This window comes from Sus scrofa, chromosome 6, assembly GCF_000003025.6.
Source record: "Sus scrofa isolate TJ Tabasco breed Duroc chromosome 6, Sscrofa11.1, whole genome shotgun sequence".
Taxonomy (NCBI): Eukaryota; Metazoa; Chordata; class Mammalia; order Artiodactyla; family Suidae; genus Sus; species Sus scrofa.
This window is the reverse complement of record NC_010448.4, coordinates 58,950,608-58,963,589: the sequence shown is the minus strand read 5'-3', so window position 1 is coordinate 58,963,589 and position 12,982 is coordinate 58,950,608. Positions and strand designations below refer to the sequence as shown.

At 48.3% G+C, this 12,982-nt stretch overlaps 1 pseudogene; it reads left to right on the top strand.

Moving 5' to 3' along the window:
- Positions 1,546 to 9,419, top strand: LOC100516019 (annotated as a pseudogene).

Below are 12,982 nucleotides of genomic sequence, written 5' to 3'. Positions count from 1 at the left end.
TCCGTCCCTAACCCATATACCCTGCTAGGGCTGATCCCCTCCACTGCTAAGTGGTTTACTTGCCTGGACTTAAAAGATGCTTTTTTCTGCCTCCGGGTGGCACCTGCCAGTCAGCCCTTGTTTGCTTTTGAATGGGAGAATCCACATACAGGGACAAAGGAACAGATCACCTGGACTAGACTCCTACAAGGATTCAAAAACTCTCCCACTCTTTTTAGCGGCGCTTTAGCTGCTGACCTGGCTGAATTTCCTGGACAAAAACTGGGCTGTGTTTTGCTACAGTATGTTGACGACCTCTTACTAGCTGGCACCATGGAGGCTCAGTGCCTAGAGGGAACAAGAGCTCTCCTTTCCCTACTGATGGAGGCAGGGTATCGGGTATCAAAGAAAAAGGCACAAATCTGCAAAAAACAAGTATCTGGGCTTCAACATCATGCAGGGCCGACGAATGCTGGGGACTGAAAGAAAGAAGGCAGTTTGTGCCATTCCTGTCCCTACCACCCGCCGAAAGGTTCATGAGTTCCTAGGGGCAGCAGGATTCTGCCAGATATGGATCCCCGGGTTTTCAGACCTGGCCAGGCCTCTGTATGAGGCTCTAAAAGGGGAAGAAAAGGCTTCCCTTAAATGGGGACCAAGCCAGGAGACGGCGTTTCAGCCAATCAAAACTAAACTCACTGAGGCTCCAGCCTTGGGACTTCCTGATATAACCAGAGAATTTAACCTTTTTGTTCATGAGAAAAATGGGATGGCTTTGGCAGTCTTAACTCAAGAATTTGGACCTTGGCAGAGGCCAGTGGCATATCTGTCTAAACAAATTGACTCAGTTACTGCCGGATGGCCTCCCTGCCTCCGAGCGCTGGCAGCTACCACCTTGTTGGTAAGAGAGGCTGACAAGTTGACCCTGGGACAAAACCTCAATGTTAAAGTCGCACACTCAGTTGTAACCCTAATGGATACCAGGGGCCACCATTGGCTCACACATGCACGAATGACTCAATATCAAGGGTTACTATGTGTAAATCCACGGATAAAACTGGAGGTTGTACGAACTCTGAACCCAGCCACTTTTCTGCCAGATGAAGCGGGGCCCCCAGACCATAACTGCCTGGAGGTACTAGATGAGATATTTTCCAGCAGGCCTGACTTGACTGATAAACCACTCCAAAATCCTGACCTGGTTTTATATACTGATGGCAGCAGCTTTATGGAGGATGGAAAAAGGATGGCAGGATATGCTATGGTATCTGACTTAAAAGTGATAGAAGCAGAGGTGCTTCCTCAAGGCTGGTCAGCACAGAGAGCAGAATTATGGGCCTTAATCAGAGCACTGGAACTCAGCCAAGACCAGCAAGTTAATATCTATACCGATTCACGATATGCCTTTGCAACTTTACATGTCCATGGAGCCTTATATAAAGAAAGAGGGCTCCTAACTGCTGAAGGAAAAGGAATTATAAACCAGGCTGAAATCTTAAAGCTCTTAGAGGCAGTATGGGAACCTAAAGAAGTTGCAGTTATCCACTGTAAAGGCCACCAAAAGGGGGAATGACCCAGTGGCAAAAGGAAACCGTAGTGCTGATGCAGCTGCCAGACAGGCAGCCCGAGGACAACAGCCAGACAAACCTAAGGTCTTGCTGGCCCCAGAAGTGCCAACTGTCCCCAAATATTCTCCAGAGGAAGAAAAATAGGTAAGGGAGGAAGGAGGAACTAAAACTAAAACGGGGTGGTGGGTCACACGGGACCACCGAGTTTACATTCCAGAACAGCTGGCCTACAAACTAGTCCGCCAAGAACATGAGTTAACCCATATGGGCAAAACTGCCTTAGAGACCCTACTGGGCCAGTACTATCTCATTGCTCGTCTTCCTGCACTCTGCCCCTCTGTCTCCCAAAGATGCATAACCTGTTTACAGAATAATGCCCGCCAGGGGCCCCACAGACCAGCTGGGGTGCAGCACTGCGGACTGTCCCCATTTGAGGATATGGAAGTGGACTTTACTGAGGTCACCCCTAGTAAGGGGTACAAATATTTACTAGTTTTTATCTGTACATTTTCAGGGTGGGTAGAGGCCTTCCCTACCCGAACTGAAAAGGCAAGGGAAGTAACCAAGGCACTCCTGAGAGACATTATTCTCAGATATGGAATGCCTCTGACCATCGGGTCAGATAATGGACCGGCATTTGTGGCCGAAATAGTACAACAGGTGGCAAAAGCTTTACAGATCCGATGGAAACTACATTCTGCGTGTGGCCCTCAAAGTTCAGGGAAAGTAGAACACATGAACTGAACCCTTAAACAGACCCTGGCAAAAATATGTCAGGAAACTGGCTTGCCCTGGATAGACATGTTGCCGGTGGCCCTCTTAAAAGTGAGATGCTCACCCTGAGCGGGAATAGGATTCTCACCATTTGAAATCTTATATGGAACGCCACCTCCACTAATCAGTTTAAAAGGAAACACCAGGGAGTTGGGAGACTTGGAATTACATAAACAATTACAAGGACAGGGGCTCACTATTTCTCAGATACATAGATGGGTCACAGACAGAATACCTGTGTCCTTAGGTATAACAGTACACCCCCACAAGCCGGGGGACCAGGTGTGGATAAAGGACTGGAAAAAGGAGTCTTTGAGGCCGGTATGGAAGGGCCCCTATACTGTAATTCTAACCACTCCCACTGCTCTTAAAGTAACAGGAATAGATGCTTGGATCCATCATTCAAGAGTAAAACCGGCTGGCACAGCTGACGACCTTGGAGAGTGGGAGACTGCCCTTGATCCGGAGAGACCTCTTCGCCTGACAATAGAGAAGGAGACGACGATCTCAAAGCCCTGCTCTGACCACACCGGCTGAAGCTTGAGGAATCAACAGCCTGGTAAAATAAACTGCCTTACCTCCCTTCCACAAGAGACTCTCTAACTGTCATATACTGTTATCTTATGATCAACATGTATGTTTGCTGCCTGTTGCTGTTAATCTGGTCCCCTTTGGTTCTGTCAGGATCCATGTCCTCATGTGACCCGTGCATTCGAGTGACCCCATCAGATCAAGGGGTTACATGGACTTTGCTTTACTCCACTCATTTCTCCTGTTCAGGAGAAATTCATGGAAGTTGTACTCACAACAGGACCATTTATTCTATCTGTCAACAGGGGGACCAATATACTTGCTTTGATCCACGATACTCACCAACTGAGGAATGGTTAGAAGTCCGGCACTCTCATAAATCAGGGCAGCTAATTAATTGGACCCAAATTACCAACCCCAAGTTGCCAGTGTCAATACTTTTCGATGCCTGTGAAGCTATGAATGGGTCATGGACTTCTACTAGACCATGTGGAAGCCCATCATGGGAAAGAGAATATAGGCTCCAGCATAAATATATGTGCTGGGGGACCACCTGGAATGATTGCCTGGAATGCACTTACTGGAGCTGTGTGGCCTGGGCAACCTGGAATAAGGGAGACAAAACAGCTGTCCTTCAAAAGGGTACAGCCCCTCCAGACTGCCAGACTAAAACTTATAACCCAGTTAATTTCACTATTTTCAATTCCAGTGAGCCCAAATGGAAGGAGGGTTTCAAAATAAGCATTCACATTGACCCTGGAGCTGTGTTACATTTCCAGAGAATCATGTTTGTGCTCCAAGCTGCTTCTCACAGCCACAGCGTCTTTCATTCCTTTTATGAAGAGATAAGAAACACCCCACCTCCCATTCCGGCCACAACTAAGAACTTGTTCTTAGCCCTGGCAGAAACTATTGCACAAACTCTCAAGGTCTCCTCTTGTTATGTATGCGGGGGAACAAACACAGGAGACCACTGGCCTTGGCAAGCCAGAGAACTGGACCCATTAGAGCCTCATAATGAGACTGCATACCCCCAACTCACCAATGGTGTATGGCTCCTCAGAACTGCTATTATAGGGAGAAATTGTCTTGCGAGGCGGGGAGGACGGTTTAATGTTTCGGTAGGAAGCTTGACATGTTTAGGCCTGAGGTATTATAATCTGACTGCCCAAAAGACTCAATGGTGGTCATCCTCCAATCGCTCAGAGCCCAAGCCTAATCCCTTGTCTAACTTTTCCCATCTTCGACAAGCCTGGGAAGATATCAGTACTAACATCCAGTGGTGGGCACCAAAGGGATTATATTGGACTTGTGGAAAAATGGCCTATTCTATACTCCCCCCAAATTGGGCTGGGGCATGTGTACTGGGAACAATCAGACCTTCCTTCTTCCTGCTCCCTCTGTCACTAGGAGAGCAACTGGGAGTTCCTATATATAGGGCACAGGGTGCCCAGAGACCGGAGGGCTCTCCAAATTGGAGAGTGGAAAGATGATGAATGGCCCCCAGAACGGATAATTCAATATTATGGACCTGCCGCCTGGGCAGAGGATGGCTCTTGGGGATATCGCACCCCTATCTATATGCTCAACCGCATCATCAGACTACAGGCGGTTTTGGAACTTATAACAAATGACACTGCAAGGGCCTTGACTATATTGGCCCAACAACAAACTAAAATGCGCAGTGCAATCTACCAAAATCGTTTGGCCTTGGATTATTTACTTGCTTCTGAAGGAGGGGTTTGTGGAAAATTTAAATTAAGTAATTGCTGTGTATAAATAGATGACACCGGAAAGGTAGTAGAAGAAATTGCTGACCGCATGACTAAACTAGCCCATGTACCTGTACAAACTTGGAAAGGATGGGATGCAGACAGTCTCTTTGGTAAATGGTTCTCTTGGTTGGGAGGAATTAAGACAATGGTCGGAATAGTCATGGTTATACTTACAGGGTGCCTACTTGTTCCCTGCCTTATACCTCTCCTGATAAATATTATAAAAGGTTTTATAAAAACCATGGTTGAAAGAAAAACAGCCTCCCACCTGCTACTTATTAGAGGCTACCAAAGGGTTATGACTGATGATGATTTGTAAAGGGTGCAGATGCACCCTGAACATCAAGAGGGGGGAATGAAATGGAATTTTAACTAAAGAACAACCCCCCCTTGGCTAAGAAGGCAGCTGCAAGCCTTTCCAGCTGCGCTAATCACTATGCCACCCTTCTTGTAATAATGTAACAACTGTGTGCTCTCTGTCCAAGCCAGCAGCCCTGCTAATTAGGTACCTAGCATTGCTTATCAGTTCTGCTTCTGTAACCTTGCTTGCTCAGTTTCTTAGGGAGGAACACTGTCTGCTTGGGGATGGGGGAGGTCCGGGATGCTTACACGGAAAAATCAAGACCTTGTAGTGTATAAAAGTTACTGAGAACAAAGACCTGGTGCTCAGACTCTGGAGGTGACTCCTCTGAGCCCACACTGGTGCTGAATAAACCTTGCTTTTCCATATCTCCGAGTGCTGTTTGTCTCCTTCCGTTGCCACAGTTTTTGCAGTTTCTGCAACAACTTTGCTGTACAGCAGAAATTGACAGAACATTGTAAATCAACTATAATAAAAAATGAAAAAGCTGAATTGCACGATGCATAAATCGTTTTTCAGTAAGGCTGTTATTTTAAAAACAAAAACAAAAAAAACAAAACCAAGGGGAAGGAAATCAGGCTTTTGGTGTCTGCAATCCTTCCAGCATGGACGCCCAGCTGTTCATGATCCTTGGCCAGATCCCGCCACTTGCCTCCCGCCTCTAAGAAACACAAGGTCCAGGCAGCGCGTTCTGGGAGCGAGCGCTGGGGGCCGGGCACGTGGCGGCGCTCCCCCGGTGCGCTCCCCCGGTGCGCGTCGCGCCTCCCCGCCTCCGCTGTGTCTCGGTCTCAGAGGCTCAGGGCGCTGAGGGCGAGTTAGCAAGTTCACAACTCTGGCTAAAGCCGGACGAGCCGACGCGGATCACGCCTACACACCCCAGGCCCCTGGGCGAGCAGGTGCAGCGAAAACTCCGCGAAGCCTGAGCCTCGCGGCTCTCCGTACCCGACCCCGGCGTGGGCGCGTTCCCGCGCTTTCTAGCGTCAGGGGTCAGAGGGCGTGCCCCCGCGCAGGCACACAAGCCGCGCAGAGGGGTCCTGCCAGCACGTGGGAACTAAAAAGTTTGTTAAGGTGAGAAAGAAGGACTTGGAACGGCTGACAACCGAAGTGATGCACACACAGGGCTTCTTACCCAGAATACTAAATAGGGAAGTACTGGAGAGCTTCCAGAAATGAAAGATTGTAGGGAAAAAAAACCCCACAAAAATCTGGAAAGGAAAGAGCAAGAATTAGAGCAACTGCGAATGGATTGTGAGCCCTTCAAAGCCCGCCTGGAGTCTGTGCAAGAGGACAGCGTGCGAGAGAAGGACAAGCCGGCTCTCCGACAGCAGTGGAATGAAGCAAAGCAGCAGCTCCTGCAGCAGACAGAGTGTTGCACAGAAATGGGTGCGGCAGCCTGTACCATTTTGTGGGGCGTCTCCAGCAGCGAGGAAGTGGTCAAAGCCATCCTGGGAAGAGATAAAGCTTTGAAGTTTTTCAACATCATTGGTCAAACAATGCAGAGTTTTGTGAAGTACCTGGATGGGGTCGTCAAGGAGCTGGATTCTGATGAAAATCAGTTTGTTTTTGCTTTGGCTGGAATGGTAACAAAAGTTGCTGCCATCGCTTGTGGTGGTGAATTCCTGGTTACCTCAAGTCGGGTCCTCCTGAACACCATACTGCAGCTTCTGGGACACCTGAGACCCGGGCAGTGTACCAGACTCAAAGTGTGAATGCTGATGTCTCTACAACGTGAGTATCAATTTCAAAGGCTTGAAGTACATTAGCCAGAGTCCAGGATTCATCCCTTTGTTGTCGTGGCTTTTGAGTGATCCGGATGCAGAGGTGTGTCATCATGTGCCAAGACTCATCCAGTCTGTGGTTCTGGAACCAGAAGTCTGCTCCAAGTCGGCCTCGGAGCTCCGGAGCTCCCTGCCCCTGCAGCGCATCCTGGCCGGGTCCAAGAGCCGCAACCCCCGCCTGCAGACCGTGGACCAGGAGCTCCGGGAGGACCTCCGAGCTCTGGAGCGCGATGCCTAGGGCGCTCCGGTGGCTCGTCTTCGTTCTGAACCACAGGCCGCCTGCGGTGCGTCACAGATGGCATGATGGGAGTGACTAGAGATGGATGTGGATTGATACGTATCTGTGCAGCTTCCTGCTGGAGGTGAAGGTCCTGTGGGGGATTGGTCACTTTCCTCCAGGGGAGCCTGAGAAGGGGTCCTTTCCTCTGTGAGGGTCCAGGTCGGCCACACCTGGAAGGGGCCCTGCCTTGTGTGGCTTTTGCTGCTCAGGGACCTCAGACGGCCACTCCCCCTTAAACACCACCCACCCTCCTGGTCAGCAGTTTCTTGAGATACATTTTCTTGAAAAGCAATTCATTCTCTCTCTAATAACCATAATTAACCCCCTGATTCAATGTTACTTTTAAACCTTTTGGTGAACCTGCTATTTCAGTGACATGGGACATTTTAATTCTATGTTTTTGCGCCTCTTTTTTGAATAAAGAATGTCAGAAGGGTAAAAAAAAAAAAATTTAAAAAAGAAGAAGAAAAGAAAGAAAGAGATACAAGGTCCAGAAGAAAAGAAAGAAAGAGATACAAGGTCCAGAAGGTGCACCCTGCAGATTCAGGGATGTCTGCCTGCAGCAGAGGGTGTGCCCCGCCTGCTGCAGGGATTCTGGCATGTGTGGTCAGAGTCGCTCTCCTTTGAAAGGCACTTCTCTTTCTACATGAACACAGCCACCCTCATTTCCCCTGACCCCCCCAACCTGGAAGAGTAGACCTGCGACACACTGTCTGTCGAAACTCGCCCGTGTGCAGACGCTCAGACGCAGCCACTCTGCAGCACCCTGTGCTGATCAGACTGTCCCCTGTTTTAATACGACATCGTGCCCCAGGTAGGAGAGGCGGTGGGAGAAGGGGCCGTTATTGCACACGCGGAACCTTTGACAGAGGGTTGCGTGCTCCGTGGGGTCTGCCCCAAACCTAGCGGTGTTGTCATGGAAGCGGAACAGGATGAATTTTTAAGTGAAAGAAAGCAGTGAAAATGGTCTCTCGATTACTTTTCTTTTGAGGAAAGAATATATGTGCTTGGGGGAAAAAAAAAACAGGAGAAGTAGCAACAGCACGCATTTGTCTAGCTCTCTTTTTCCCCATTTTTTTTTTTTTTTTTTGTCTTTTGTCTTTTTGTTGTTGTTGTTGTTGTTGTTGCTATTTCTTGGGCCGCTCCCGCGGCATTTTTCCCCATTTCTATCTGAATGTTTCCTTTATGGACTCCGTGGTCCAGGTCAGTTGCATTCAGACAGGGACCCAACCTCACTCTCACTCTCCCCTCCCTGGCCCTTCAAAGTTGGTTCTCTTCTCCACTGGCTCAGAGGTCAGACAACGTAGTTTCTTATTCAACAAGCCCTGTTGGAACATGGTATCATGTTTATTATTCAGACTTGGAGTTACTGAGATTTTGAATAATTTGTTTTCAAGCTAGCCATTAATCAGTAACTTTTTTTAAAAAAAAGTTTAAATTTGAATATAGTTGATCTACAATGATATGTTAGTTTCACGGGTACAGCAAAGTAATTCAGTACTTTATAACGTATACCTATATTCAGGTTCTCCCTGACAGCTTATTACAATATAGTGAATAGAGTTCCCTGTGCTATACAGTAGGTTCTTATTGCTTATCTGTGTTTATATAGTAGTATATGTCTCGTAATCTCAGATTCCTGACTGATGCCTCCTTCCCCCTAGTCACGAACTCTTTATCAAGAAGCTCCAACTCCAGCAAATGCTGGGCACAACTTGACACCATCGGAACAAAAGGCCCCCTCCTGTGAAATCTGGGTTTTTGTACTATTTTATGTCGTTGTTCTATCTTTTCTATAATTCAGAGAAATTGTTCATTTTGATCATGGTATCTCTTAACCTATCATGAAACAACTTACCACTTTTTTATTCAATCAGTGATTTCCCACTGACAGGACTGCTTTTTGTTATCAAAGCACAGTCCCTAGGAGTTCCCATTGGGGCTCAGTGGTAACAAACCCGACTAGTATCCATGAGGATGTGGGTTCAATCCTTGGCCTTGCTCAGTGGGTTAAGGATCTGGCGTTGCCGTGAGCTGTGGTGTAGGTCGCAGATGCTGGTGGATCTGGTGTTGCCTAGGAACGTCCATATGCCCCCCCCCAAAAAAAACCACCCCAAAGCACCCTGCCTAAGGGGTGTTATTTCTTAGGAAATTAAAACGTGGAGAAGCTAGATAGTGCTGCGTGTAAACGAAGGTGCCACCCTGGTATGTATCAGAAGTGTGTGAGTGTGCTTGTGTGTGCCCATGCATTTTGTATTTGCACGTGTGTATTTGTGCGCATGTGTGTGAATACCTGCGTGTGAATGTGCAGATCATGATGCAGTGCCCTTTGGCGGAAGCAATAAAATGTCTTGGTCTATCATTGACCTGATCAATGGAGCTGCCTCCTCTTAATGACAGGACACACCTCTGCCTTCCTTTCTCTCTCTCCCTCCCTCTCTCCCCCACCTCCCCTCTGCCAGAGTTTAATTCTTAGCCCCTCCCACTCATCATAAACACTCTAGCGTTTGTTCCGACTCAGCCTTCCCCTCCCCACGCTCCTCCCCAGGAAGGTGTCCAGAGTGGAGGAAACAATCGCCTAATGTGACCGTTGAGGCCCCTCTGGGTTCCTGCTGGCCCTGGGTCCGAGCTGACGTGGTCTGTGGGTTTTCTCGCTGGGTTGCTGGAGGCTCCCGCTGATGTCGGTGCCCAGTGATCAGGTATCCATCCTCCCTCTGCTCCCTCAGGGCCTGGGGTCCCCTCAGAAGGTCCCAGTGCCCACTTTGTCCCCAGGGTTCAGTGAATGTGTCTGGGCATCTGGTTCTGCCTCACTGTAACCCCTTTGCATTCATCCCCCCTGGACACACCTCCAGGACATGGAGGGGGGTTCCGAGGGCAAGGGAGCCCCTCTCTTCCTGCCTGGCCCTGCAGCGCCACCAGGGATGCTACACGTGGCTTGTCCTCCAGGTGGCGCTCGGAGGACGGAAACCTCCCAGCTGGTGAGTTGCAGCAGGTCCTGAGATGGGAACGGTGAGTCTGGTTCCCACGCGGGTCTGCGGCCCCCATCACTTCGAGCTGGCCGACCCTGGGCACATTAATCTCAGTCCCTTTTTTCTTCAAGAAAAATGGGGACACTCTGTGGAGGGTTCCATACAAGGATTCAACGTGCTTACATAGTACTGAAATCTCAATCACACTCTTGTAAGAGCTGCCTGGATCTAGGTTGAACTTTTAAAATATTCTTAAGATATATAATAACATTTTAAATACCAGACCTGTAACAGGCATGCAGGTTTCTTATGTTTCTATTTTTAAAGAACAATAAAAGATGGAAAAATGAGAGCCGGACACTGGCGCCTCCTCCTGGACTTTCAGGGGAACTTTCCCTTTGTAATCAGAATGGAAACTGGCTCCACAAGCTGGAAGGTGACCCCAAGAAGCAGGCTCGGGGCTCTCCTGGTGAGGGGGTTCCCGCGACCCCATATGCTGGGAGGCACAGCTGGTCCCGCTCTAGGGAAATGGCCCTGCAGATCCCAAGAGTTTCTTTGTTGAGCCAGCATGGGGTGGCCTGTTTAGAAGCCCTGTATCATCAGCAACAACGCTAAATAATCAAGTGGGTAACTGTGAACTCACTTAACTCTGTGTGAACTGACTTTAGGAAATGACACAGGGACCTGGGAAGGGGAGGAGGGATATTTCATATAACACAGCCACGGGGCCCGCCCACGTGTCCGTGATCAGCGGTCAGGAGCGAGGCGTGGTCTTGCAGGCGTGGGATTCAGAGCGCGCTGGGCGGACTGACCCGAGGCACGTGGAAGAGAAGATGAAGAGCAGACTCGGGCAGATATGGGGCTCCGCTTTCTGCGCACCTAATTCAGGGGCTCTGGGGCCACAGCCACTAAGGCAGCCACACCCCTTACCTGAGTGAAGGCTGTCCCGCTGTCCGAATGGTGTTTCATCTGTGTAACTATTACAGCCAATAGACCCCAACGTGTAAAGACTCAGGTGATAGGAATTAGTTCCTCTCTCCAAGTAAACAGGTGAATCTGATTCCAGCTCAGCAGGGAGGTGATTTAAAATACCGTATATGAGAAAAAGAATGTGTATATATGTGTGACTGGATCACTATGTTGTACAGCTGACATTGACACAATACTGTAAATCAGCTCTACTCTAATAAAAAGAATAATAAAATACCGTGTATTAATTTTTTAATGTGAGGGAAAATGAGGGAGATCAGGAGATGCCTGTCAATGAAAAGATACTTTGCTCCTCACAGTTCCCAGGAGGAAGGGGCATGCATGCCACCAACCAGGGCCTCATGGGGAAGCCCTAGAGGCTGAAAGAGACGGAGTGAAGGAAAAAAGTGGGCAAGACCTTTACTGTATCTTCCATGAGAAGGAACAGGTAGGGAAGGGTAAGCAGGCTTGGGACTGGCGGGTTTAATGATTTCAGTGCCTTTCTTGGGTGGAGAGGGTGTCCCTAGTTGGCCATTACCTGGCCTTGGGGTGACAAGGGCAGGTGGATAGTTGCCCAGACTGAAGTCCCATAAAGAATATGGTAGGGGTGAGGATTCTGGATTGGTTGTGTTGGGAGGGGGGGGTTATTGGGTTTTTTTGATAAGTACACCCCAGGAAGAAGATTCTTGCAATGCAGGAGGCCAGAGGCCAATGTAAGTGACTTAGGCATACAATCAGGTTATCTAGGAAAAAGCATGTCTAGTGCCACCCTTAAAATTAAATGTCCAGTTATTTTACCAGCAAAAGGAGTTTATTTAGGAATGGTAGAGGAATTGCTATTCGGGAATTCAAGCTATTGCAAAAAACAGTCAAGTCCAGAGAACAAAGGAACAGTTTACAGAGACAAAGGAAGAAGCTGGAAGGGGCAGCTTTGAATAAAAGTCCCTCGGAGGAAAGCAAGAGTTCAGAGCACTGATGGTTTTTCATTGACTCAGCTGTGGCTGATTCTCATTAGCACATCTTTTACAGTTTTCTCATTGTCTAGGATGTAGCTGTTTCTTATTAGCTGGGCTGTGGCTGTTTCTTATTAGCTGGATGTTGCCGTTTTCTCATTGGCTGGGTTATAGCTGTTTCTCATTGGCTCGGCTGTGGCTGTTTCTCATTGCTGGGATGGTGCAGTTTTCTCATTGGCTGTAGTGTGACTGTTTCTCATTGGCGGGGCTGTGACCATGTCTCATTGGCTGGGCTGTGGCTGTGTCTCATTGGCTGGTATGTTGCAGTTTTCTCATTGGCTGGGCTGTGGCTGTTTCTTATTAGCTCGGATGTGGCAGTTTTATCATTAGCTGTCGTGTGACTGTTTCTCATTGGCTAGACTGTAGTGTTTCTCATTGGCTGGGATGTTGCAGTTTTCTCATTAGCTGGGATGTTGCAGTTTTCTCATTGGCTGGGCTGTGGCTGTTTCTTATTAGCTCAGATGTGGCAGTTTTCTCATTGGCTGTAGTGTGACTGTTTCTCATTGGCTAGGCTATGGCTGTTTCTCACTGGCTGGACTGTGGCTGTTTTTCATTGGCTAGAATGTTGCAGTTTTCTCATTGGCTGGCTCTGGCTGCTTTTCAGGGGGGTGTGGCTGTTTTTCATTGGCTGAGCTGTGGCTGGGCAGGGAGAAAAAAAATTCCTAATTCTACTGGCTGAAAAGTAAGCTTCTTCCTGCCTAGGAACATAAACTAAGCTGCAGCTGAGCTAATTCTCCTTCAGGGATGCCCAACTTCATTTAAAATGATTTATTTATTAATTTTCTCAGCAACATATGCATCTAGGATGCATGTTAAAGCATTACCTTTACATAAACTTAAAACATGACTAATACAAGGGATACAGCAGGCTGCATATCATAGTCATCCCAGGAAACAGAGGCCACACTCAGTGTTTTTCCAAGGTCACCCATGGCATCAACATCCATCAGGAGAAGGAAGAGCAATGAGGATCTTGTATGGTAGGTTT